The sequence below is a fragment of the Adiantum capillus-veneris genome, chromosome 1, assembly GCF_014529385.1.
Source record: "Adiantum capillus-veneris isolate H3 chromosome 1, ASM1452938v2, whole genome shotgun sequence".
Lineage (NCBI taxonomy): Eukaryota > Viridiplantae > Streptophyta > Polypodiopsida > Polypodiales > Pteridaceae > Adiantum > Adiantum capillus-veneris.
This window is the reverse complement of record NC_140931.1, coordinates 123,429,152-123,456,701: the sequence shown is the minus strand read 5'-3', so window position 1 is coordinate 123,456,701 and position 27,550 is coordinate 123,429,152. Positions and strand designations below refer to the sequence as shown.

The window sequence follows — 27,550 nt, the reverse complement described above, 5'->3', positions numbered from 1 at the left end:
TAAAAAAAATTACACAACAAAATGATGCATGCTATTAAATAAAAGGAATCCATAATATCTTTATGATAGAAATGAATATTAAAAATGTCTAAACCTAATCCTTAAAAAATAATAAATGCACTATAGTAATAAGGTAACATTTACATATAAAAAAGTAACAAGGTGACATTTACATATCAAAACAAAAAGTCAAAAAAAAATCTTAGTTGTGAAAAATTTCTAAAGCTAATAATACATGCAATAAAGTAATAAGGTGACATTTGCATATCAAAATCAAAAATTGATAAAATTTTTCTGAATGGTGAAAAATTCTTTCATTTGAGGAAAATTTAAAGTTTTTAGTTAGAAACTGTTTGTAAATGAAAAAAAATTTACAAGGAAAAAAGTATGTTTTAAATCAAAAAGTTGACAAGAAAATCATTAGATCCTTAAATGAAGAGACCCATCTATAAACTAAACAAAGATTAGAAAAAAAAGTCAAGTGAGCATCAAATTACAATGATGAAGAGAGACACTTACGTTATAAAAAGAAAATATAACCTTTATAAGACTTATAAAGTAAACAAAGATTTAAAAAAGAAAAAAAGTCAAGTGAACATTAAATAAAGGGATCAAATTACAATTTACATTATAAAACAAAAATATAACCTTTATAAAACAAGTAAGTCAATTGAGCATTAAAAGAAAAGACCAAGTTACAATGATGGCAAGATCCATGTACATTATAAAACAAGCTCACCTCACATGTGTTGCCAATTCGTGATTCTTAATCAACGATCTAGAAAGTGCACCGATTTCCCACCCTCTCCTATGGCCGTCTAAAGAGCAAAAAAATATAACCTTTATAAAACAAGGAAGTTTATTGAACATTATAAGAAGGGACCAAGTAACAAGGACGGAAAGACCCATATGCATTATAAACAAGCTTACTTGACATGTGTCGCCAATCCGTAATTCTTAATCAACGGTCCAAAATGTGCACCAATTCTCCACCCATTCTTCTATGGCCTTATGAAAGCCAATAAATACATGGAGCTCCTACAACATGTCATTTGGAAGTTTAGTGAGGTGAATCTATATACATGAGCTTATTAAGGTATAATGATTACCACTTGTTTGTAATTTATGTTCTTCACTCAAGTGTCCTCTTGTTTGAGCTCCTCCATAAATGCAGCAAATCCTGTTTGTGAGTCAGTGCGCCGCGCGCGCGTGTGTGTGTGTAGCTTTTTGACAAGATATCTTTGTGTGCAGCTAACGTGGTCCAATGTGGAGAGCCGCCTTTGGAGTTTCAATTCACACCGTGTGCAGCCCATAGTCACCCATTTCTTACGTAAACATCCAACTCACGCTCAAGTTCTAATATATCTCGTCCGGGTGCCCAAGGCCAGCCATGCGAGAGCATGGCATGCATCAACCAATCAGCACACTTGCCTCTGCTGAAATCACGCAATAACCACGCGCTATACCCGCCTAGTGTGAATTGCGTGGCGGATGCCCATCAGAGACCTGTAGATGGGCGGGTGGAAAAGGCTCTCCAAAATCCATGGGCGCTCTCTAGCAGCCTTATGTAGAGGGTATATGGGACACTTCTATACAAATATACACCCTCTACAGGCTCCACCGCCAGCTGGCTGCTGGGCTACGAGTCGTACTCGACGAGTCGACGCTCGTATAACGACCTCGTCAAATAGGTGACTCCAAACCAGCCTGGTTTGGGAATCCAATCCATAACAAATTCCTCAATCCTTAATCCCCATGATTTTGTGATTAATTTCCAGCAGCCACAGAGCCAGGCTCCAAATGTCCAGCCAGTGAGTTCTCTCTGTACTCTGGAGTCCAATGAGAATGCACTCTTTAATTGCTAATTGAGTCTGACTATAATTAGTTATAGTCTCTAGCCTGTATCTTAATCTCTCTCTCTCTCTCTCTCTCTCTCTCTCTCTCTCTCTCTCATCCGCCACGACCTGACCCAGCTAGACACTACGAGGACATGGATACAACCAGCACAGGAATTGGGCACGAAGATGGCTTTCTACAGAGACCACCTTCTCCACCTTACGGAAGATGGTTTTGTGACGAGACCCAAATACATGGATACCCACTTGTCTCATGGGATACGATGTGCTATTGGCCAGTTACACACATCCTCTCACCAGTTGCGGATTGAAACTAGGAGATACAGCGGAGTACCAGCAGAAGACAGGACATGCCCCTTGTGTAACATGGAACCTGAGACAGAGCTACACTATACATGCCGCTGCCCCGTCTACTACGAGATATGAGGCCGATTCCATTGCTTGTTCAGAGAGGGTTTTGGACCACTCTCAAGAGTCATGGGATACAAAGATCAGAGATGTCTGGGTTTGTTCTTGCTCGAGCTGCGCAGACACAGAGATAGCCTGATGAATGGAGAGGCTAGCCAGTCTCAAAGACGGATCACGGACTTTTTCAGAGCAGACATGGGACAGCCGCAAGAGCCACTCCCACAGCAGAGCTCCCCCTCGTCTCACACCAGAGGCACGCTAATTGACCGAGCGATTGAATTGAGGAAATCCAGGCGCCCGTGACTGCGAAGAACTACACAGCATCGACGGAGGCTACGACAGAAAATTCGGAGCACGCTGGCCAGGCATGCACGACGCCCGGTCAAACTACTAACCATGGAGGAAATTGATGAGATTCGCCAACGACCGATGATAGATCTCTTGTGATTCAGCTATCCCAACAAGCCGCCCATTTTTTGCTTGGCTCACATCGACCAACTTAGGACCCCATAGTATATATCTTTGTTTTGTACTGTTGTTAGGTTATTTTGTTACTCTGACTTTGTATCAGATCCACCACTTTGTAACTTTCGGGTCTCATAGGTCATTATGGCCTTTTGAAGACGTTAATATAACATTTCATTTCATTTCATTTCTCTCTCTCTCTCTCTCTCTCTCACACACACACACACACACACACACACACACACACACGAGGTACAAGTTACAACGATAGCAATGAGCACCCACTTCCTCTTTTGCGCCATTGTAAGGCGCAGTTAATCTATATTAGAAAGAGTCTGCCAGACATAAAATCCAGGACTCAAGTTGAGGATCACAGTCCTAATTAATGTACTTACCCAAATGCACACCCAAAGGCACACAGATTCCTCACACAGCAGCAGTATTGATTAGGCGGTAGTCCGCATTATATCAGTTTAGGGGATTATATATGCAGATGGAGGTAGAGGCAGCATTTCGAACAAGCGCTGGGAGAGCATGGCGAGGCTTGTGGCCCATGGACATTGACGATGTCGAGAGGTTTGGTGAACAAATGCTACTGCGACAACCTGCCACCACTGAAGATGTGCTTCTAATGAACTCCAATCAAGCAGCCTTGTTGGTCGCTTACTGCTTTTCCTGCTCGGAGGTGTCGGCCTCATTCATGAAATGTGTCAAGGACAAGGGATGGAGCATTGCCACCTGCCTCCACGCCAGCCTCTGTCTATGGGGCGCCACAGCCGAAGCTTCATTTGATATGCTAAATTCCAAGCACGAGGTCTTCGAGCAAAAGCTCAGTAGAAGGTCTCACAGGCATGCATTACCCAGTGCATATATATGCCCCTCAGCTGCTTCCAAATCCCCAAAAACAAAATGAAGCTCTCGGAGGTTGCTTTGCAGAACGCTGTTGAAATTCAAGATCGCTCCCAGGCAGATGATTTCCTCCGGAGATTTGGTCCTTTTGCTTCAGAGAGTTTGTACTACTTGGGGGGGGTCTTCTTCAGCCAAGTCACTGTTGAGAGCTTGGAGGAAACCAGCTTGTTGGCTCTTCTGAGCCAAACCCAACGAGAGATGAAGGGGGGCTTGAAGGGAATTCTCGGATTGGATGCATTCAACCTCATTTCTGTGGGCGCCGAAGCTTCTGGGCAGAAGAAGAAGTCTACGGACAGGAGCTCTAATGACAGCTCTGTTATCAAGCTGGAGAAGAGAGTGGATGGGACAGCAGTGTTGGGCCCAGGCAATGCAATGAATGCCGCAGAGTTTCACGAAAAGCTGAGAGATGATCCTGCACATTGCATGGCAATAATCGACAACGTAGGGAATGGATGGGATACCCTCGTCGGTGTATGGGATCTCCTTGTACAGCATTCCCTGCAAGCTCATGATCAGCACATGCTAGATTTAAGTCCTATCAAGCTCAAAAGTGCTGCAAAACTCCTCTGTGAGTGTTGGCTGGAAGATGCAACAAGCCGCTACAAAGTACTATCGTCTCGTCCCATCATCTCAAGAGGCTGCAGAATGTTACTCAGCGTTGATCGACAAGAATAGGCTCTCTTTAGCCATATTGTCATCAGACGGTCCCACCCTGTTGCAGCCCAAGCTCCTGCCCCCCCAGCCTTATCTTGCGCCGCTGCCAGACCCACCTAAGGACCTAGTTGAAGCTCTAGATCAGCTGGTCTTAGCTGCTGAAGATCCACTTGAGACTGTATCGACAAGGAATATTTCTCAGGACGTATCAAACATGCTGAAATCTTTTACCTCACGAGCATCACAGCCTGCAACTGAGCATTTATTATCACATGAGTTCTTCATGGTATTCCGCAATTACGGTTTCCATCCTCACAGTGGTGAATGGGGGTCTCAATTGACCCTTGATCAGCTCAAGTCCATGATTGAAGAGCTAAGGGAGATTCCAAAAGCCCCAGGATGCAGGTCACAAAAAAATGTACCAGCATCAATTTGGGGGGATGATCTGATCAATATTGACTGCAGTAATGATGCATATTCAGCTGCAGCTTCTTCCCTGCAGATCAGCTCCAGAGATGAGTTTCGGTATTTTGGGGATGTGGTGGTGGATAGAAACATGTTTGCCGCTCCTACAAGCATGAGCTGGGAAGAATCATCAGGAGATGGTCGAGAAGTAGACTACAACTTCTGGCATGCCGCTGCCTGCCGCCTTATTGATTGCCTTAGGCATCGATTGAATCCTCTCAAACATCTGTTGCAAGCCACCAACCCCTCTTCCTCAACTTCAAGCAGCCATCCTACAGAGACCTTTTGTTGGGATTCTGACGATGATAATGAGCAAGTCATTGATGACCGGCTACAAATAAAAAATAATATAGGGCTTTCTCCTTTTGAGCTCCTCATCCACGTTATGCAAGGCTCAAACCTATCTACATAGGTTGCAATTTGTGACTTGCTTTGTCACAAAAACGGGAGCGTACACGAGCACTTGAAAATCTGAAAATTAAAATACTTTGCAAATGTGAGAGAAGGGAGAAGATCGACACAGTATTGGGGACCAGAAGATGGGCTGGTCCCCCCCCGTTAAGAGTATTCTTTTATTCAGGGAGAATTCGTATACAAGCACGAGAACCCGAGGAAACCCCTCCGTTCTGTAATCTTAGACCCGAAGGTCGTGCTTTCCCGTAAAGGGCTTGGGCACAAGGCCGTTCCTTCCCGTAAGGGACTTAGGCGCGAAGCCGTACTTTCCCGTAAGGGACTTAGGCGTGAAGCCGTACTTCCCGTGAAGGGCCTTCCCGTAAGACGGGAGATTCCTGCAAAACAAACCACACAAACACGCGACAACAATTCGTATGGCGAATCCACAATAGATACCTGTCGCTCTTGCGAGGGAAAAGCGACTTCCGTGCTTCATAGTCTCGCGATCTCTTGCGGCAGAGTCTTCTCTTGCTGATGTTGGTACCTCCCGTGAGTGAGGGCATGTGGTGCTTTTATAGCTCCCTGGCCACGACACAAATAACTGCTCGCGTAGAGATCGCGGCCGTTTTTTTTTTTGCGCTGTTCTACCCGAAATAGGGAGAGAGAATTCGCTGGTTGGTTTTGTTGCTTTATCTGCTAAGTGGCTGCCCACTTATTAAGTGATTAAGTGGGCGGCCGGCATATTTTAAAATTGGTCTGAACCTGCCCAAAAACTCAATAAAACCTTATAAGTTAAAACCAATGCATTTAACAACACTTCCCAGGCATCCCTGGATGCAACCACATGCACGAATGCAATGCAAACATAGATTCCTCGCGGGAAAGCGTCTGCCTTCCCGCGATTGTTCCTGCTTTTCGTAAAAAGCTTCATTGAACCCATCTTTATTCTTGTGCTTGCGTTCTTACGCGTATTTTCTTACTTAGTTCGGATTTCCTCCTTAGCCTACGGGATGCCCCCTTACTGATGCACCCGTCACCCATCATGTGACGCATCAGGGGCACTCGTAACCCGGCCCTTTCCACCGAACTTGCGGAAACTCCTTCGCGATGTTTACCGTCACCCATCAAATGACACATTAGAGTTGTCCGTTCTTGATGGCAGTTCCTGTAGTTACAATCTTTTAACAGTTCTTAGTGCACACAATAAAATATCCTAAAAAAGAGATTAATCATTAAAAATAAGAAAATAGTCCAATTAGCAACATCCCTCTGGCTTCTAAACAGTTGACCTCAACTGTAGTGCTTGGACATATACCTCCAGTATCTCGGGATAAGCTGCTAATTCCTCCTGCGTCATCCACTGAGCATCTAGATTCGAATAATTCTTAAACTTAACCAAATACTTCCGTGTTATCTTTCCGGATTTGAGAGACCGCTCCTGATGACTTACTATCTGCTCCGGTTGGAGTATTTCTTCCGTTTCCTCAACCTCAAGAGGTTCCTCAGCACTAGGCTGGCTTGGAGGTGGTCCCACATACGGCCGGAGTAAACTGACATGGAAAGCATTATGGATCTTCCAATTAGGCGGTAGCGCTAATCGGAACGTGACATCATTTAATCGCTCAGTGATCTTAAACGGCCCATAATAACGGGTAGAAAGTTTTACCACCTTCCCCTTATGAGACGCTTGTTTCTTAAGTCTTGCCTTCTCAAACTTGAGTAAGACTAACTGTCCGACTGTTAAGTCTAGATTCCTTCTGTGCTTGTCTGCAGCTTTCTTATGCTTTTCCTGAGAGCGTAGAATAGCTCTCCTAACTTGCCCGTAGGCTGTGTCCAAGTCCCGGACAAATTCATCTACTGCAAAGATCTTATCCTTAGTTAAAAGGATGGGTGGAAGCAAAGGCTTACCATATAGAATCTCAAAAGGTGCTTTCCCTGTCGATGAGTGTATGGTATTGTTATACGCATACTCGACAAGAGGCAAATATTTCTCCCAATCAGATTGCCGGTCTGACACATAAGCTTTTAACATATCCAATACTGTGGAATTGGCTATCTCACTTTGCCAGTCTGTTTGAGGATGGTAGGCAGATGAAAAATTCAGTTTTGTACCAAGATTATCCATCAAGGCACGCCAAAAATTTCCTGTCATGCGAGGATCTCGATCACTCACAATAGACTTAGGCATTCCATGATGCTTAAAGATCTGCGCCAGAAAGACCCTAGCCATATGATCTTCTTTTATCGTTTTCTTGACTGGTATAAAGTGTGCTTGCTTGCTAAACCTGTCCACAATGGTCCAGATCGCGTCATTTCCAATGTGAGTTCTAGGGAGGTCCATGATGAAGTCCATGGCAATAATTTCCCAAGGTTCATTAGGCATAGGCAAAGGTTGTAGCAACCCAGGCGTCTTATGCCGATCATACTTCACTTTTTGGCAAACCAAACATTCCCTGACATACTTATCAATGTCTGCTTTAAGGCTAGGCCAAAAGAAATATCTTTCCATTGCTAAGGTCGTAGGGAGAATACCCCGATGACCCACATAAGGCGAAGCGTGTGCTTCATCCATGATCTTCTTTCTTAATGGTTCCGCCACACATATGGCCTGATGGTGGTAGAGATAACCGTCCCGAATGGAATAGGGAAACTCATTCTCTCCACGATGTAGCTTTCCCCAAACGGTGGAGAAGTCTGGATCATTCGGATACAAATCCGGTAGTGCTTCTAATTCTTGATGATACACCAAAGTGATAGCGTTCACCCTTGGCCGCCTAGACAATGCGTCCGCGACCACATTCTTACTCCCAGCCGTGTGAAGGATCTGGAAGTGAAACATAGACAAAAAGTTTGCCCATCTCATCTGCTTCTCAGATAGTTTCCTTTGCGTAAGAAAATACCGCAAACTCTGGTGATCAGTCTTGATCACAAAATCCGCTCCTAGTAGATAGTGCTTCCAGTTGGATAAGGCGTGAATCATAGCCGTGAGTTCCTTTTCGTAGATTGATGCATGCAACTCTGCATCCTTAAGCCGTCTGCTTTCGTAGGCCACTGCATGGCCTTCTTGGTTTAACACTGCTCCGATGCAATCGCCCGAAGCATCGCAGTGAACCTCAAATGGTTTTCTTAAGTGAGGTACTATCAAAATAGGTCCATGGCTTAGCAAGTACTTGAGCCGATCAAAAGCTCCTTGTTGTCTCGATCCCCATCTGAAAGGAATCTTCTTCTTTGTGAAGTCATAAAGTGGTCTTGCTACATGAGCAAATCCTCGAACAAACCTTCGATAATACGAACATAATCCCAGGAAACTACGTACATCATGTACCGTAGTGGGAATAGGCCAATCTTCTACATTTCGGATCTTGGCAGGATCCATACTCACTTGATTGTGAGAGACTATATGGCCGAGATAGTGTATCTCTGAGAGAAAGAACTCGCTCTTCTTTGCATTCACATGCAACTCATGCTTTCGCAATTCTTGAAACACTAAGTCCAAGTGCTTCCGATGTTCCTCTTCTGACTTAGAGAAGATGAGTATGTCGTCAAAGAATACTCCCGTAAAAGCTCGATACGGGCTGAAAATGCGGTCCATCATGCGATTGAACATCGCAGGAGCATTTGTCAAGCCGAAAGGCATTACCAAAAATTCATATAGTCCAAAGGTTGTGCAGAAAGCAGTCTTGTGGACATCCTCAAGGGCGATCCGTATCTGGTGATACCCACTCTTTTAGTCTATGCGACTAAAGACACTTGCACCCTGCAACTTATCAAGTATATCATCAATTCGAGGGATTGGAAAGCGATTCTTGATTGTGATCTTGTTTAAAGACCGATAGTCTATATGCACATTCGAAACGTGCCATCTTTCTTCTGCACCAGTAGAACTGGAGAGCAGTAGGGTGAAGCACTTGGTCGTACTAACCCTTTCTCTAGAAGCTCGTTGACTTGCTTCAAAATTTCCTCTTGCTGAGCAAGACTCACCCGATAAGGGGGTTGATTGGGAGGCGAGCTACCCGGTATGAGATCTATGCGGTCATCTTCCGGGCGTACAGGAGGGAGTTCATCAGGAAGTGTTTCCGTGAAACAATCCTTGTACTTTTCAATAAATTGAAGACGCTTAATTTCCAAACTAGAGAGAGAGTCCCTACTAGTTTTATCCTTTGCAAAAATCAAGTAAGCAGAAACACCCTTCTTCATTTCTTTCTTAATGGAGATATGGCTTACAATTGGGAACTGCCAATCTCCTGCATCAGCTTGAATCTTTATTTTCTTACCCCCATGATCAAAAGTGAGGGTCTTTTCCACATAATCGGGAATAGGTGTCATGTGAAAGTGCCATGGCATACCCAAGATGATATCACATCCCTCGATGGGTGCCATCAAAAATGATTCGCGGTCCTTGTACTCGCCAATCCGAAGATTGAGCTGTCCTTGCACGGGAGTTGCATTGATTGCCAACCCCTCGAATGCCGATCCGGATGTAACCGGTGTGCCAAGCTGAGCCGGTGTGAGGCACAAACGTTCCGCAGTATCCAAGGAGATGAAGTTATCTGTGGATCCTGGATCATAAAGAATCAGTACTCGCTGGTTGTTCAAAGACCCCCAGCCCTTCAAAAGTTGACGCTTCCCTTTCTCCATTTCTGTGTTTCCTTGAACATCTGGAATGGAGTTCGAGCTTGGCGGTGCGGGTTCCTTCCTTGCTTTCTCTTGCCTCGTAGAGGCTTGCTCTTGCCGTTGCTGCTTTAGCGGGCGGTCCGGTTTCATATGTCCTTTCTCGCCACAGTAGAAGCATCTTCCTTCCTCTCTGAAAGTTTGAAGTTGAGTAGGAGAAAGGTACTTAGTTCGCTTGCCAGTGCCCTCTGGCTTCTTAGAATGATCATCGTCTCTAGATGGAGGACGTTTTCTTCCTTGGCCCCCTTGGTCATCGTAGACCCCTCTTTGTCTTGCACGGTAAGTGCTATGCTCCATCTTTCTGGGCGTCCCAGTTGAGTGCAAATCCTCAGCAATGATTGCTGACTCCATCATCCTCTGAAGAGTATCATGCGGATACACCTTCATACTCTTTCGAGGCTGCGGTTGGAGACCCGCTTCGAACTTTCGTTTCTTTTCCTCGTCGGCAATCTTCATGAAGGGAGTGACCTTCAGAAGAACCGACCAATACTTGTCGACATAAGTCATTACTCTTGCATGTTCCTTCTGGGCAAGCCAGTCCCATTCCTTCCGTATGTCCTGCTCGAAGTAAGGCGGAAGAAATTGTTCATAAAATTCAGATTTAAAGCTTTTCCAAGTTCTGGCTTGAGAACCTTCCAGAATCTTGGCTAACCACCAATTACTTGCCGTTTCCTTGAGGTGCATCCCCACATGGCGTAATTTGGATTTTTCTGTGAAGTGCCCATTGGTAAAGGCGACTTCAAACTGTCTGATGAAGGACAGTGCTTTGGAGATGTCTCTCCGTCCGTTGTAGGTTTCAAACTTGATTTCCTTGTCGCCTGATTTGAAGACTCTCATGCGATGTTGAGACTTGCGACCTTGCTTCTTGAATCGAGGCTTATCTTTAGGTTGATGTATGGTAGTGGCGGTAGTAGCTGCTTCCTTCTTCTGACGAGATGATCGAGAAGTAGAAGTATAATCAGGAGAGTAAGATGGAGATGAGATAGAGATGTCCTTGCTCTCGTCTAGCAGAGAGAGCGCTTTTTCCTGGCCTTTCCTTGAAGTAGGCCGTTCATTCCGATCCGAAGATCCTTTGTGCACCTCGGCAGGTGCTTCTTCTCTTGCCTCTTGTGGTCTCACGCCAACAGTGTTGTCTGGATGCTTGGCTGCATCAGTTTCATTCGTTTTCCGCCCAAAAGCTTTTGGACGTCTGGCAACAGTAAAATTTGTTGCAACTCCGCAAGCTGAGCTTGCACTTGTTGAAGCTCCTCTTCAACGCTTCTCCCTTTGCTCGACATGGTTCTTCCCGGAATCGTCCTTCTTTGCAGAGAAAGAGAGGAGTCCGAGCTCTGATACCACTGTCACAAAACGGGAGCGTACACGAGCACTTGAAAATCTGAAAATTAAAATACTTTGCAAATGTGAGAGAAGGGAGAAGATCGACACAGTATTGGGGACCAGAAGATGGGCTGGTCCCCCCCCGTTAAGAGTATTCTTTTATTCAGGGAGAATTCGTATACAAGCACGAGAACCCGAGGAAACCCCTCCGTTCTGTAATCTTAGACCCGAAGGTCGTGCTTTCCCGTAAAGGGCTTGGGCGCAAGGCCGTTCCTTCCCGTAAGGGACTTAGGCGCGAAGCCGTACTTTCACGTAAGGGACTTAGGCGTGAAGCCGTACTTCCCGTGAAGGGCCTTCCCGTAAGACGGGAGATTCCTGCAAAACAAACCACACAAACACGCGACAACAATTCGTATGGCGAATCCACAATAGATACCTGTCGCTCTTGTGCGGGAAAAGCGACTTCCGTGCTTCGTAGTCTCGCGAGCTCTTGCGGCAGAGTCTTCTCTTGCTGATGTTGGTACCTCCCGTGAGTGAGGGCATGTGGTGCTTTTATAGCTCCCTGGCCATGGCACGAATAACTGCTCGCGTAGAGATCGCGGTCGTTTTTTTTTTTTTTGCCCTGTTCTACCCGAAATAGGGAGAGAGAATTCGCTGGCTGGTTTTGTTGCTTTATCTGCTAAGTGGCTCCACTTATTAAGTGGGCGGCCGGCATATTTTAAAATTGGTATGAACCTGCCCAAAAACTCAATAAAACCTTATAAGTTAAAACCAATGCATTTAACAACACTTCCCAGGCGTCCTTGGATGCAACCACATGCACGAATGCAATGCAAACATAGATTCCTCGCGGGAAAGCGTCTGCCTTCCCACGATTGTTCCTGCTTTTCGTAAAAAGCTTCATTGAACACATCTTTATTCTTGTGCTTGCGTTCTTACGCGTATTTTCTTACTCGGTTCGGATTTCCTCCTTAGCCTACGGGATGCCCCCTTACTGATGCACCCGTCACCCATCATGTGACGCATCAGGGGCACTTGTAACCCGGCCCTTTCCACCGAACTTACGGAAACTCCTTCACGATGTTTACCGTCACCCATCAAATGACACATCAGTGTTGTCCGTTCTTGATGGCAGTTCCTGTAGCTACAATCTTTTAACAGTTCTTAGTGCACACAATAAAATATCCTAAAAAAGAGATTAATCATTAAAAATAAGAAAATAGTCCAATTAGGAACATGCTCCTATCCCAACGTTCGGCTGTTCCCCTCATTTTTCCTCGGATTCCGCTGCTGCAGTAGGTAGCAACTAGTGCAGAACAGGGTGAAGTGCCAATGGTGCACTACATGGAGGCATTGAGCTTAGTGAAGGTAAATCTGGACAACGAACAGAAATTGTGCATTGTCCACGACACAAGCCTTCCCCGAGTGGTATTTATCTCTAATAAAGCTGTGAAGAATTCGCATGCTGCAATAATTGGAAGTCGAGTCCTCAACTGTGACTTCATGAGCCAACATCTTCGCGACAAGATGAATCAGCTGACTGACGAGATGACTGTGATGGAGTTAGGTGTCGGCTTCATTCCTGTTTCTACAACATCCGCAACCAAACTTGCTGGCCAAGACAAACGCGACCATTTTGCCTGTGTTTCCATACAGATTACTGGGAACTACAACAGAGTAATGAGCTTTCTGGGCGACATTGCAGATGTGATCATCCTCGAGCTGAAGAAAGGGAACCAAGATGCTCAGCAATTGCAAGCTGCCATACCCTCAGCTACAGTCCTACATTGGCAAGAAACAGGTGCCAAAGAAGGCATTGATAAGAAGAAGAAGATGCTATAGGGCCAAGAAACCTATCTAGTTAAAGGGATTGAGGCATTTCTGGAAACCCAGATTAATAAGGCCAAGGGGCCTCAGAACATGACCAGGACAAGCATTGCAGAGGTCTGCAGTAGATATTTCCTTCCGGGTCATGCGCTGCACAGCTTGAAGGAGCCTTTGCAAAAAATGTTCAGCGACTGTGGCTTCACGGGTATCAGAAAGAGGTTGAGGCTACAAAGGAGTCTCGTAGCGGAGGCAGACGCCTATTTTGGGGGTCTCCAGCAGCTACACGATCGAGCTAAGAAGCATGAGAAGGACAAGGCATGTAAGCAGGAGAGGGATAGGCGCTTGATGTTGGCCACAGATATCTCAAGCATGCCATTGATGAAGCTGTTTCATCATGTGCTCAAGCAGGATGCTGCCATGCCACGGAGGTTTGGAATAATGTGGCTGGAAGGAGCACCGTCACCAGGAGGTGTATTTTTCCTATTGCCTTCCGTAAATAAGTATTAGATATATTTATTTTATTTTTACTTGTTTGTCCCAAAGCCCTTGAAAAGGTGCAAGTGGACATTGCATGGCCAGTGTGAAACGGCTGCAGCCAAATGGGTTTCTCACATCGGGGATCTAGGTCGGTTAGACAGGGACTGCCCGGGCCAAGCTCGTTTGCGCCAAACTGGAATTTGGGCCACTCGTCAAGTCATTGCAACTTTATAAGTTGAAAGGGGCCAGTAAATTAACCCACATTGTAGATGTTGGTCAAATGGTAGTCTTCAATGATGGTCAAGAGACCGATAGGGACGCCATGGAAGCATCTCCTAAAATTTAGGGAACTGCTATTTTTGACCGGAAAATGTGTTCGCGTCATTAGCTCTGGAATGACAAGGGGAACATTTTATTACTCTGCTGCCAAGTCAACTGACGCACCAGTTGAGATATTTTTAGCAGGGAAAGCCCAAACACGGAAACGGGCGACGTGTCAGCCTGTGAGCGATTCTGCCACTGTGGGAGGCAAAAACGAGCTGCATATCAACAAAGGGGGCGCTATTTTCAGCCTCAGGTGGATTGTAGCAGGTACAAAAGCTATGGAATGCTTACCTTGCCCTCTATGCACAGTATGGTGACGGGAGTGATGCCCCGCACACTACATACTGCTCTCTTTCTCCCCTACGTACAGTATGTTATGCCCACTAGTGGGCTTCTCATTTGACCTATGTACAGCTGTGGGGAAATATGCTTTCATGCCGAGACAAGAGCCTCTTTGCACAGGAACTGGTGTAGGTAGCTGCTGCACCAAAGCAGGTCCACGAGAGGGTGATAACCTCTCGATTGCGCAGTAAATTCAGCACTGTCTACTTGCTGTTTTTACTCTGTTTTGAGACTGTTTTGTGCCTGGAATGTTTCCAGAATCAAGGGGCACCAAGCCCAAGGTGCACGGAATAGTGTAAGGACCGTCGTGTGCGCAAATCAGGTCAAAAACAGGACTGAACCAGAAATTACAGCGACCTGGAATTTACTGTTTTGTGCTCCCGACTGAGGGATAACGCCAGTGGGATAGAGTCCTGAGCTTGGAAACTGATTCGGGTTAATTTCGGTACCGTTATGCTGCCGAAATTTTGCCGAATTTGGAGCGTACTAGCTGGATGCAGGTGTTATCTTCCAAGGACTTTTTTTTTTGTAATTCCCTCTCTCTAAATTAAAGAAATACCAAAAGGGGCACCAGTCTTTGGGGCCTACAGGGTGTCGGTCTCGTGTGCGCAGTGACATTCTAGTCGCTGGACGCAACTGTGTTCTCTTCCCTTCTCAGTGCTCTGTGTAAAGTTAACAGGTAATTGAAATAGTACCGCCCTCTACGTTGTATAGGCCGGTTATATGGTTCCATCGACGGGATAGTCACTTTTTCTTCAAAAAGTGCAGCGTGGATTGTTGTGGGTGAAAGCAACACAGAGCTTGTCGATACGGCAGAGACGAGAGACCAAGTACCTGAAGAGGGATCTTCCTCACATGGCACAGAGAAAATTCCTTCAACTCTTCAAGAAGAGGACAGGTTGTTTAGAACTCAACTGCGTTGTTGCATGGACATGTTTCAGCAGTTGGCTAACAACCCAAGGATGCAGGAATTCTTACAGGCTCCGACACAGGGTTTTCAGCCTCCTACACAGGGCATGACTGAGCCGTGTGCAGGAAAAGGAGATTTCCAATGAGTAGAGGACTCATGATGCTCGAGGGAAAGCCCATGTGGTTGAGCAACTAGCGGTGTCTAATGATCCAACGCAACTTGCTTTAGCTGGACAGGAACCGTTTGTGAATGGTCAAGGGAGCAATGAACATGCTATGCGTCAGACCCTTCCATTACCTAATACTTATCCTGGTTATTTTGGAGGTGGTTCAGTGTTTCAAGCTATGGTTGGACCTTCCACAGGTTATATGCCAGGGAATGTGTTCGGGACAATGCAAACAGGCATGGGTAACCCTATGTACGCGAACATGGGTGTCCAACCAGGTTTTCAGGGTGCCTATGGCCAGTTTCGAGTGCCTGGAACACAATTTGATATGGCTGGTTTTTCGCAGCCATACGTACAAAATGCAGATATGACAGGGAAAACAGTTGATGAGAGTGCTGGAATAAACACTCATGGAGCACCACTGTTACAGGCACCTGTTTATGATAATGTGGCTCCTTTGAGTCAGCCTAAGGATTACAAGGAAGGTGGGCAAGGAGTGAAGTTTGAAACTTTCAGAGGAACTGAGGACCAATTAAAGGCTTTGACGTTCATACAACAGTTCGATGCAGCTTATGCTGGAGGCAACTTCACGAAATCTTCAAAGATACGCAAGGCTGCCACTTTCTTGAAAGGGAATGCGCTTCAATGGTGGACCGCATTGTTGAACCAAGGTCAAGCCCCAACAACGTGGGTCCAATTCAAACAACTTTTTGCGCCTGCATGGTTGACAAACCCTTTTGAAGTGGATGTGATGACGGAATGGCACGAGTTGAATGCTAAACAGTGTGCGGATCTGGAAGAGTACAATAAACGGTTTTGGGCCGCACTGTTGCCAGTCACCTCTTACAGGTTTGTGCCATTGTCAGAACAGATTGAGAAGTACTGTTGCGGATTGCCCAAGAAAATCAGGGACTATTGCACAAAGACTACTGTCATGAATATGTTTCAGTTGATAGAGAATGCAAGAGTGGCCAGCAATCTGTCGAAGGGAGATTCTGATGGATTTAATAGCCACAAGAAAGGGGCCCAGGGCAAACAGTTTTCACCCAAGGGCAATGTTGCAGCAAAGCCTTCTGAGTCTCCTGCAAAGAAGCCCTCCACTGAAGAAGCTGATACGTCCAAGAAGCAGTCTAAATCTTCTTCGGAACGAGGACAAGGACAAAAAAGGCATTTTTCTGGCAAAACTTTTCAAGAAAGGAAAGCTCTTAGGGAGGCCAAGAAATGCTACATTTGTGAACAGGAAGGACACTTTGCAAATGAGTGCCCACAGAAGAAGTCACAGGATAAGGATGACAAGTCAGACCATAAAGGGAAGAAGCCAAAGCCAAGTGTAGGACTTGTTCCAGATTTGGTTGGAGACCAGCCAAACACAAATGCCACGGAGCTGTGCAGAGCTTGGGGCAAAGTTAGAGACCAGACAGTGCTGGTTTTCTTTGATCCAGGAGCCCGTGCAAATTTCATATCACCAGAATTGGCATCAAAGTTGGGCATTCGTGCAGAGGAGATGGGTATGACAAGCGAAGCAGGTTTGGCATGCCCAGGACATTCAGAGCCTGTTACTCCCATTCTGGGAAAGCTTCGTCTGCACATTCAGAGCTATGTGGATGCGGAAGAATTTCATATTATGCCGCTTGAGGGCTGTGATGTGTTATTGGGTATCCCATGGTGTTACAGGTTGCATGCTATGGTGGATACTTACAACAAAAAGATTACCCTTGTACATAGAGGAAAGACTCATGTCCTTGATGTAAAGCTTAAAGGCGAGTCTGTTCCAGTTGTTTCTGCTTCTGCTATTTCATCTGTAATAAAGAATCATCTTTCTGCGTACTTGATCTTTGCAAAAGAAGTACCTCAAATTGTATCTAATTTGTCTACCTTAGATAAAGACAGGTCAACTTTTTTGAGTGGTTTCAGTGATTGTTTTTCGCACTCTTTGCCAGGGGAGTTACCTCCTGAGAGACCTGAGGATCATACTATAGATCTTGTGCCAGGTTCTAGTCCACCGAATAGACCACCATACAGGATTAGTGCAGCCCAACAGAAAGAGATTATGGGTCAGGTCAACGAGCTTTTAGAGAAGGGGCTGATTCAACCCAGTTCATCCCCTTTTTGTACGCCTGTACTCTTAGTGCAGAAGAAGGATGGTTCATGGCGCATGTGCATTGACTATCGCGCCTTGAATAAGAATACCATCAAGAATAGGTTCCCCATACCGAGGATAGATGACATTCTTGATCGGCTTGAGGGAGCGTCATTGTTTACAAGAATAGACCTTAAGAGCGGGTATCATCAGATACGCATTAGACCAGAAGATGTCCATAAGACTGCGTTCAGGACAACATTTGGTCTCTATGAGTTTCTTGTCATGCCATTTGGTCTCACAAATGCTCCTGCCACATTTAATAGAATGATGGACAGAATTTTTAGACCACATAGAAACTTCGTGGGTACCTTCTTTGATGACATGATTGTCTACTCAAAGTCTGAAGAGGAGCATAGGGATCACTTGACCGCAGTTTTCAATGAGCTACGCAAGAATAGGCTACTCATTAATGCGAAGAAAAGTGAGTTCTTTTTGCAAGAGATTCACTTCCTTGGGCACATTGTTTCAAAGGATGGGGTACGCATGGATCCCACTAAAGTGGAAGCAATTAGGTCATGGCCAGACTTGAAGTCCGTACATGACATTCGAAGCTTTCTAGGCTTATGTTCCTATTACAGGAGGTTTATCCGAAATTTTGCTAAGATTGCTTCTCCACTCCATGCACTGCAAGGAAAAGGAGTTACTTTCAAGTGGATAGCCAAGGAAATTTTAGCGTTCAAACACTTGAAAGAGAAGCTGACTTCAGATCCGGTAATTATTTTACCAGATCTTTCTAAACCTTTTGTGGTTCAATGTGATGCGTGTGGCCATAGTCTTGGTGCAGTTCTAATGTAGAATGGCCGAGTAGTCGCATATGAGAGCAGAATTCTTTTGAAGACTGAAAGGAACTTGCAAGTCTATGAGAAAGAATTGCTGGCAGTAATTCATGCTCTCACTAGTTGGAAACACTATTTGCTAGGGGCTGATTTTGTTGTCCAAACGGATCATCAAACCTTGCGATATTTTCTTGCACAGACGAAGTTGTCTGAAAAGCACATGCGATGGGCAAACATCTTGTCAATGTTCCATTTTCAGATTGTGCATGTGCAAGGGAAAAAGAACGTGGTGGCTGATGCGTTGTCACGAAAGCCCCAAATTTCAGCAGTGTCAATTCCGTACCATTGTGAACTAGACGAAATGAAGACACAATATGCTGAAGATTCAGATTTTGCAAGGATCTATGACCAGCTTGTTGATGGGCAACATCATGAGCACTATATGCTTAAGAATGACTTTCTCATGATGCATGGAAAGTTATGCGTTACTAAACAGTTACGGCCAAAGATTTTGATGGAAAGTCATGCTCCACCTTATGCTGGGCATCGTGGAATTGATGCGACAGTGAAAGGGGTTGAGGCATTCTTCTATTGGCCAGCTTTGCGTCAAGATGTTGACACATTTGTAAGATCATGCTTAGTATGCCAAAAAGTCAAATTTGACAGACAAAAGCAATCGGGATTGTTGCAGCCATTGCCGATCCCTGATAGGCCATGGGAAAGTATAGCAATGGACTTTATCTTTGATCTTCCAAGGACGCAAACAGGAAATGATGGGATTTGGACTATCTATTGTAGGTTCAGTAAGCAAGCCCATTTCATTCCTGTTAGGAAGAAGATAAAGCTAGAACACATGGTCAAGATATTCATGAGCAATATCTTTAAATATCATGGGATGCCTCAGTCAATTGTCAGTGAGACAGGGATCCACGTATGATGAGTCTTTTTTGGAAGGCATTGTTTGAGAACATGGGCACTACGCTCAAGTTCTCTTCTTCGTTTCATCCGCAAACTGATGGACAGTCAGAAGAGGCAAATTCTACTGTCTTGGACTTGCTCAAATGTTATGTGTCAGAGCACAAGGCAACTTGGGAACACCATCTTCCATTGGTTGAATATGCTTACAATAACACTGTGCATACGTCAACAGGTAAGGCACCATTTGAGATAGTGGAAGGAGGAAAGAAAGTCCCGCCCATTTTGCAGACTAAGGACAAGATATTTGAGGCAGACAAGTATGTGCAAGATATGGATGAAACATATAGGAAGATAAAGATTGCTCTTGAGAAGACTCAAGCTAAGCAAAAGAAAGCTGCTGATCGTCACCGTCGTGAACTTGTATTTTCACTTGGTGATTGGGTACTTTTGCGCTTTGAAAAGGCCAAGTTAAGGAAAAGGAAAGGCAAGGAACGCTTGTTTCCTAAGCTCAGTATGCGATATTATGGTCCTTTTTAGATTTCAGAAAAGATCAGCGATGTAGCTTACAGGTTGAAGCTACCCGAAGACTGGAAAATACATAATGCTTTTCATGTCAGCCTTCTAAGACCCTTTGTTGGTGATGTGCTAGAGAATATGCTTGATGAGGAACAACCCGAAGTGGAAGAATTAAATGAAATCCTTGTTCTTGAACAGATATTGGCACATAAAGAAAGAAAGGTTAGAGGAAAAGTTGCAAGACGCTATTTGGTGAAGTTCAAAAACTATCCATTGTTAGATGCCAAATGGATGGAAGACTCTGAATTGGTTGATTCACTTCAGCTATTGCAATTGTATCTTGAAGCCTTTCAGATGGAACCCACAGTGACTTGATGCAGCCTTTTTGGAGCAAGGCAAGAGCATGGTTCATGATGCTCAAGAGAGTAGTTAAGCAATTGTATCTACTCTTTCCATACAGAATTTACCTAGAGAAGTTTGTGCTCAAGAGTACACTAGAAGACTTCTATGCTTGATATATGTGTCATAGCCAGGTTGGTGGGATTGTTTAATCGTCCAACGCTACATTTCCGGAAGCATGTATATCTTGGATTCCCATCATAGAATATATGTGATATCAGAAGATATCCGCATGTATTATTGGCATGCAAGCGAGGTCGCTTGCAGTATTTCAAGGGTGGGGTGTGTCACCAGGAGGTGTATTTTTCCTGTTGCCTTCCGTAAATAAGTATTAGATATATTTATTTTATTTTTACTTGTTTGTCCCAAAACCCTTGAAAAGGTGCAAGTGGACATTGCATGGCCAGTGTGAAACGGCTGCAGCCAAATGGGTTTCTCACATCGGGGATCTAGGTCGGTCAGACAGGGACTGCCCGGGCCAGTTAGCACTGAATTCTGATGAATATGGAAGCTCGTGTGCGCCAAACTGGAATTTGGGCCACTCGTCAAGTCACTGCAACTTTATAAGTTGAAAGGGGTCAGTAAATTAACCCACATTGTAGATGTTGGTCAAATGGTAGTCTTCAATGATGGTCAAGAGACCGATAGGGACGCCATGGAAGCATCTCCTAAAATTTAGGGAACTGCTATTTTTGACCGAAAAATGTGTTCGCGTCATTAGCTCTGGAATGACAAGGGGAACATTTATTGCTCTGCTGCCAAGTCAACTAACGCAACAGTTGAGATATTTTTAGCAGGGAAAGCCCAAACTCGGAAACTGGGCGACGTGTCAGCCTGTGAGCGATTCTGCTACTCTGGGAGGCAAAAACGAGCTGCATATCAACAAAGGGGGCACCATTTTCAGCCTCAGGTGGATTGTAGCAGGTACAGAAGCTATGGAATGCTTACCTTGCCCTCTATGCACAGTATGGTGACGGGAGTGATGCCCCGCACGCTACATACTGCTCTCTTTCTCCCCTACGTACAGTATGTTATGCCCCACTAGTGGGCTTCTCATTTGACCTATGTACAGCTGCGGGGAAATATGCTTTCATGCCGAGGCAAGAGCCTCTTTGCACAGGAACCGGTGTAGCTAGCTGCTCCACCAAAGCAGGTCCACGAGAGGGTGATAACCTCTCGATTGCGCAGTAAATTCAGCACTGTCTACTTGCTGTTTTTACTTTGTTTTGAGACTGTTTTGTGCCCGGAATGTTCCAAGAATCAAGGGGCACCAAGCCCAAGGTGCAGGGAACAGTGTAGGGACCGTCGTGTGCGCAAATCAGGTCAAAAACAGGACTGAACCAGAAATTACAGCGACCTGGAATTTACTGTTTTGTGCTCCCGACTGAGGGATAACGCCAGTGGGATAGAGTCCTGAGCTTGGAAACTGATTCGGGTTAATTTCGGTACCGTTATGCTGCCGAAATTTTGCCGAATCTGGAGCGTACTAGCTGGATGCAGGTGTTATCTTCCAAGGACTTTTTTTTTGTAATTCCCTCTCTCTAAATTAAAGAAATACCGAAAGGGGCACCAGTCTTTGGGGCCTACAGGGTGTCGGTCTCATGTGCGCAGTGACATTCTAGTCGCTGGACGCAACTGTGTTCTCTTCCCTTCTCAGTGCTCTGTGTAAAGTTAACACATAATTGAAATAGTACCGCCCTCTACGTTGTATAGGCCGGTTATAAGCACTCTCTGAAAAGATGTACGCAATCCTTGAGGATGCTTCTGGGAACGTTGACAGAACTTTTCAAGCCTTCAACAAAGACCGCAAGGATGACCAGCTGAAAAAGGAGTACTTTCAAGCAAAGCAAGATTATGTAAACAAGCACGTAGGATTGGAGAATTTGTGGAGGGAATTGTGTCATATCTATGAGGCTGATCCCGATAACCAAAGGCACCTTGTGAAGCTAGCAGCACAACACCTCTTAGATGGCTTTCCCCTTGAGATTCTCGACGGTGATGCAGGTATGTATTGCAAACTTTGGGTAGAGAGTGTGCTAGTTGAGCTTGATACCAAGACCAAGGCAAAAGCCACAGGCAGGTCAGCTCGGATTTTTGTGTTAAGTGTGATGGGACTTCAGAGCAGTGGGAAGAGTACGATGCTGAACCTCATGTTCGGCACCCAGCTACGAACCAGTGCGGGGTGGTGTACTCGTGGCATATATGTTCAGCTAGTGCCATCAGAGCGACCGGAGTATGACTACGTGTTGCTGCTAGACACCGAAGGGCTTCGCTCACCGGAGTTCTCTGGGCTCGAAGCACATGCAGTCCGAGATAATCGGCTAGCCACCTTTGGGCTCTTGCTAGCAGACGCATCCATGTTCATGGTATGCAACGAGGATGACAGTGGGCTCAAAGAAGTGCTATCCATGGTGCTTCTTGCTTTTAAAGGCTCCACCATTGCTGAGGAGTGTGGGCAACGGATCAAAACCAAGGTGGCTTTTGTCTACAGGAGTGTGGACACTAACGATAAAAAGAAGCTCAAGGGGAGTACGCAAAAACTGCATGAGCACTTGATGGAGGCTGCAGAGGAGGTGGCTCGCATGGGAGGCATTCTCAGCTCGTCCAGCTCCTCCAGTGCTAATTCAAAGGCTGAAACCAGTAAGGATCATGTTGGCAGTGCAAATAATACTAAGGCTGAAGCCTCTAGGGATTTATCATCAAAGAGTGCAAATCAAGAAGCAGTTAGTGAGGCCTTGCTCACAGACTTTCGAGTGAAGGACTGTGACAAGGACAGCGATGTGAAGTTCTTGGGGAACTTAAAGAAAGGGAGCAAGCCACCTTTCGACACCCCCGAATGGGCGTACGGGGAAAATGTGGTCGAGCTGAGGGAGTGCCTGCACTCTAGGGTTGTAACTGACAGCGGTGGATGGAAAGCTTCAAGTTTTAAAGAATGGGCTGAGCGCCTCAGGCTGGTGTGGGAGTGCATTTGTAGCACAGATTTTGAGTTGAGTTTTAAAAGTAGAATACAGTATGCCTCTTACTTGGAGCTTCAAGCAAGCCTTCAGCAGCCGCGCTCAGTGGTTTCCAAGAAGTATGTGGAGGCTTTCAGAGCTTTGGAGAGGACAATATTAATGGAGGATGCAACCAGCATTAAGGAACAGAACACCACAAGTCTTGAAATTAGTCAGCTGGAAGCAGATGTCTGCGCTGTTGTGGATAGCCAGACCGATGAGGTGGAAATGCGGAACAGCTATGAGCAATGGAGGCCACAGGAGATGGAGAATTGGAAGCATTTCTGTGTTTGCAATAAAGATTGGTACAGGAAGAGGATTGCAGACTTGATCAGTGGTGTCCTGGTGTTTGATAAAGTTGTGGCAGAGTATCAGCAACGATGCAAACTCAAACTTGTGGAGGAGATTGAGAGTCATCAAGGGGATTCCTCAAACTGGCAGGTGAGTGATTCTGAGAGGAAGAGAAAGTTTAAAGACCTGTTCCAGAGAATCTTGGATGATGCAGAGAAACAACATCCACCAATAGCTAAGAGCGTCCACAAGAAAGTTATGGACAGGTACACGGAGTCTGTTGTGGCAAAGGTGATTGATATGCAGAATTCTCCAGAGGAGGAGAAAAGGGTAATTAGTATTGTGCAGGGGCAGAATCCTCCAAAAGCAAACTTCTTGTCAATGTTAAATGTCGATGTACATGTCACAAGGTTGAGAAAGCTAGTTACAGGGAATTCGGATGAGGTGGACACCTTAAATGATGAGCCAAACAAGGTCGCAGAACTGGGATGGATGATTGACCGTGTGCTGAGAGATGCAAATCAATACTCGGATGTCATTGTGGATAGCGCCATCAAAGCAACAAAACAGATTCTAGAAAGGAAAGGCTCCAAAGTGAACAGGGAGGAGCAAAGAAAGGCACACATTTGGGTGAAGGACACTCTCACAAAAAGGCTGAAAGACATACAAAGCAAATGGGATAAGAATCACAATGTGGTGGAGAAGCTGAAAAGTGACGAGATAAGAGGTGAACTGGAGAACTTCTTTGATGATCTGTGGAAGGGGTTGGAAGCCACTGTTCTGTTGGTAAACCAGTTGCAACGTGGCTTGGAGATGGAGCTGAAAGAGGCGCACCGTGCTACTATAGTAAGGTATGTGGTGGACCAGGTTGGGACCAAGAGCTGGGTGAGAGATTGGAGGATGATGAGGGCCATCCTGGATTACCACCTTCTCACCCTCATGGAAATGAAGAGCACATACAAGCTCCTCATGTATGCAACCGATGCACCTTTCCATTTTGACACAATGATGCATGCACTTGTAGGGCAGGCCATGGGAAGAGAGATGGTGGAACGAGAGTGGGACACACTCATCCAAAAGGTGCAGTATTGCTTAAACCAGGAAGCTTTCAGTATTTCAGTGGAAGTGTTCCTGGCCGGTCTTGGGCGTAGGTTGGCAAATTGTGTTGACAGAAAGCTCGCAAATGCGGTGATTTCCATCCATGTGAAGAGCAAGGACAAGGATGAAAAATTGGATTGTGAGTTCTATGAGAAGAAATTACCAGGGTTGTGCAAAAGCCTGCAGACCATGGCAATGCCGGACTTTCAACGAATGAGGGATGATCTGATAGAGGGCGTGATGAAGGAGATGTCGAGCATTCCCGATGAGAATTGTCGACCCAGATGTACAGCCAAGTGTCCGGAGTGTGGCAGCATATGCTACTATGCCAAAGGACATAGTGTTACAAAGCATGACACTATACACCAGCCTACGGGTCTGAGCGGAGTCCGCTGGCTTGGCAAAGCCGCACTGGTGGAAAAGTCATGCCTCCAGCAACTGGAAGCAAATGCGATATTTGTTGTGAAAGAGAGTGGATGTGAGAGACAGGTGCCTTTCTCAGATTTCGAGAAGGAGTATGCCGCTTGGGCTAAGCCTTGCAGCAATGAGGCCAATGCAATTCAGGTGCGTGAGTGTCTCTTCTTTCACTACCAACAAGACCTGGTGAATTTCTTCAACAAGCGTGCTCTACAAAATAAATTTGGGCCAGCAGAGAATATGCCTGATGCCTACAACCACAGTCCTGAGCAGCTGCGCACCCAACTGCGCAACACATTGCGCCCCAAGTTTCAAGATGAGGATGCCTGGACGGAGTTCACACAGCTCCTCAGAACAGTCTAGAATCATGAAGCATGAAACGGGTGCCATGGATCTTTTTACACTGAACTCCTCCACTGCATCATCATTCATTAAACAAGGTGAAAACTTCAATGGCCTAGAAAAGATGATATTTCCATAGCTAAGAAAACTCTTTTGTATATTGTTTGATTCACTCTATTGTTTGATTTCTATCCATCTTGGTCAATGTAAACAAAATCTTGTATATACGTCTCTGGCATGCGTCATATTCACAATTTTTCACTATGTGTGATAGAAAAATAAAATTAATATTGTGGTTTATATTAGAGCCCATGTGTGCACAATGGCACACAAATTTCATTCTATCAGTCAGTAAATCATTCCCATGCGCTATAATGCCACTCGCGGGGGGGGGGGAGGAGAGAGAGAGAGAGAGAGAGAGAGAGAGAGAGAGAGAGAGGGGGGGATATTGTTAGTGTGCAATCTTATAGACAATCAGAGGGAGATAGAGAGAGAGATTGTTAGTGTGCAATCTTATAGACAGATAGAGAGAGAGATTGTTAGAGAGATTGGCTTACAGTTAAATGGCAAGAACAAAGGCGATTGCAAGAAAGGCAGGAAAAGGACCAGGTTTGGCTGCTAAAGCAGGAGGAAGATCTGCCAGTAAAAAGAAGAGACTAGGGAAGCCCATGGTCGAGAAATAAAGAAACTGCCAAATGTGTTGGCTAATCTAGCTCTCTAGGAAACACCATACGCCTGTGTGAAGCAAGAAATGGAAAGACACCTTCTAACTACCTTGTGCCCGTCTCCTCCACCAATGTGGTGTACACGAGATTAGGCTCAAACTGAGTGTGCTTCATGCAAGCACGAGCACCTCCTTATATTGAGAATACGAGGGAGTACAACTGACTGCACACTATCTTGGCACATAGGACCTGGGTTCACACCAACAATATGAATACATCCAAACATTTATTTATGAGAATATGTATTTTCTTGCAAAAAAAAAAAGATGTTTTGACATTTTAACTCAATTACAAAGACGGCTTGATCAACTAAGGATTTCACATTCACGTTATCCACAATTTCGATTGTGTATCAAAATTCAATTGAGAATCAGATTTTATTTCCTCGCAATTAAAAAATCGTGTCTTGCACTTGGATTTTGCTTGTACTTTATCAACATCAAGTAAGGCTTTGCTTATGCACTCCACTTCCTAGAATACTTCTTTCCCCACAGAAATATCTATCTAAATGGTTTAGAGCTTGATTGGAGACTCTTGTGAACATTTGAAAAAGCACGACAGAAATATAGAAGGCACCTTCTTTTATTTAAATTTCATTGTTTAGACACATTAAGTAAAAGACAACTTAAATTGAATGCTTAAATCAACTGTGTGATTTCATACGATTTCACTTGTTGGAATTAAACTTTGTGATTTTTCAACTTAAGTTTACAAACCAACTTGATTGTCAAAAACACCACATAAATTCAAACATAACACTAGTCTCAGCAAATTACTTGGTCACTAACAATGCTTTGAAGTACAATCAAAAGTGCTTCCGCTTAGGAGGCAGGGCATCCTAGCTAGGAGGATTGAGGCAGGGGACCACCGGCTCCCACAGCAGGTTTGCGATCCTCTACCCCGAATTGCACCTACCAAGGTATGTAGTGCCTCCCTAGCACGATTAGCTTAAGATGTTGTGAGCCACAATGTGAGAATTTTAGTATGAGAAATTTCCTAGAAATTCCTATTCTTAATGAAGGACTGATAATATAGCTGAGAGAGAAAATTACCCGTAAACGAGCTCAAAGTCATTGTAGGAACAGGTGATGTATTGTTGGCAGTGGTTTCAGTTTCTGTCCTTGATGCATGAGCAGCTATTGATGTTTACTGTAGTTACAGCCACTACTACTTGTAGAATTCACTGTTGAAGACATTTGTTGGAGGATTGCCAGGTAATAGATCTAACTGAAACATACAATAGACATTAAAGTGGCAAAAAAGAGCTATTATACAACTAGTATTACAGAATTTAAAACGAGCTATTATACAAGTATTAAAATTTAAAACGCTCTCTCTCTCTTTCACAGGAAACCATGGCCATTATGGCCTTTTGAAGACATTAATATAACATTATTTAATGTCCCTAGCTCAGTAGGTACATTTTCAACCTTAAAAGGACTTGGTGTCTGGGCCTGAAAGGTATGTTCGTTACGGTCTTGACGCGATATGGGAGTTTGCATTTTCGGGGCCTCTTCTCTTGACCATAACACTCAGGGCCATCATCGAGGAAGGCGGATCTCATGGGAGACGGATCTATTGTAGCTTTGTGGATCTATTGTACCCAGAGCTAGACTGATGCGCAGATTACAGGAAATGGGAGTACCCACAGAGCTCATTTGGGGGATCATGGCATTATACAGATCAGTAGTAGGGCATGTACGCACCCCGGAGAGACTCTCAATACCGGTTCACTCCACTATTGGGGT

The 27,550-nt window shown here is 44.9% G+C and overlaps 1 pseudogene; it reads left to right on the top strand.

Annotated features, from left to right (window-relative positions):
* Positions 1-4,093: 4,093 nt before the first annotated feature.
* On the top strand, positions 4,094-25,385 carry LOC147465480 (uncharacterized; annotated as a pseudogene).
* The last annotated feature ends 2,165 nt before the right edge of the window (positions 25,386-27,550 follow it).